Genomic DNA, 1,518 nt, shown 5'->3' with positions numbered 1-1,518 from the left:
GGACACGTAGCAGAGAACACTGGTGGACCTGATTAGTCAAACATACAACCATAAAAAAATAAGCCACCAACACACAGTCAGTTTAGTGTCTTTGGATCGGAGAAGGAAGCCTCAACGAAACTGATGCAAACACATGGAAACTTAATGAAAGCCCTAAATTCTGACTGTACAAAAAAAAAGAAATCCTGGATCGAACCAAAACCAAAGCAAAGAGGAACCTGAGCACGTTCACGTTAACAGACGTTCAAAGAGAGAGTTGATAACTCCCTGTACTCCCTGTTCTGTCACATTTCACTGTTTTAGCCGTAAAGTTGCTCCTGTCAGTGTTGGCGCTGTGATGTTGTTGTCCTTTCTACTGTCGTGCTGCACCAACGGCACACTTCTATTGTTCTGTGAAGCTCTGAACACAACACCAGCGCAGCCTCCTAACCTCCCAGCATCAGACCAGATTCCCTCCACTCAAGGTCAAGAAGTGGTTGAGCTGTGCCACGGTGTTATTTGATTAGTGTGAAAAGCCAGTGCAGCAACAGTGACATCATTCAATTAGAGGTGGATGAAATCAAATAAGTGAAGGGTGGTGTCCATATCCAGCTCTGCAGTCTTCAGGGCAGAGCCAGGAGGATTGGTGAACCTCCATGATGAGCATGGCATGAAGAGGGAGATGAGAAACATACAAAAAAACATTTGTTTCTAAAAACTGCACAGTGGGAGAACGACGAGGGAATGTTGCCGACGCTCACGGTGCTGAAGCAGACAGTTCACAATAACAATGGAAACTATTTTACAGACAGAGACTGAGTACGTGTTGTTGCTTTAAGATTCCACTCTGAGCACAACACGGCCGTAAAACTTTACCTCCACAGTGTCACACTTTTTTATTTCATATTTTCTAATGTGTAGGAAAGTAAGTCAGTGCAGACCAAAAAACAAAACATCTGAATTTAAAGTAAGAGTCCTTATGATCACAAGACAAATCAAGAAAGATCAGATCAGATCTGCAGTCAGTTCCTGACACTTGAAGTAAATGCAAACAGAAACTGTTCTTTCGCCTTGGAGGTTCTCCATAATGTTTGCACTCTTGTAAACCTAAAACGGACGAGAACAGAGTGAAGATGGCATCTTTGAGTGCTCTCAGGAACTCTGCTGTCTAATAAACTTAGAACCACTACACGGATGGAGCCAGACCCGAAGTGGTACGTCATGACAAATACTGGCTTCAAACAGCACTCAGCTATTAATGCAACTAAAAAACTGCTCCATTTAAAACCACAAAGAAAGTCCTGATGCAAGTCAAAAGAGAAAACAGTGTCGTTCTGTTGTCTTCAATAGAGTTACTTATATAAACTGAAGCAGATTGACTGAAATGTCTGGCTCCTTTCATCACACGTGCATGTTTGGAGAGGCCTATAAAAGGTGAGCGCTTGCATAATCAAAGAAAAGTCAAGAGCTTCTTAGGAAAGGCTGAGATTACATAAGGTATTTGCCTGAAGAGGATTCAACTGTCTGTTTATCAAAAGG

This window comes from Cynoglossus semilaevis, chromosome 5 (assembly GCF_000523025.1).
Source record: "Cynoglossus semilaevis isolate Cse_v1.0 chromosome 5, Cse_v1.0, whole genome shotgun sequence".
Classification (NCBI taxonomy): domain Eukaryota; kingdom Metazoa; phylum Chordata; class Actinopteri; order Pleuronectiformes; family Cynoglossidae; genus Cynoglossus; species Cynoglossus semilaevis.
The sequence above is the reverse complement of the archived record's forward strand: the minus strand, read 5'-3'. Positions refer to the sequence as shown.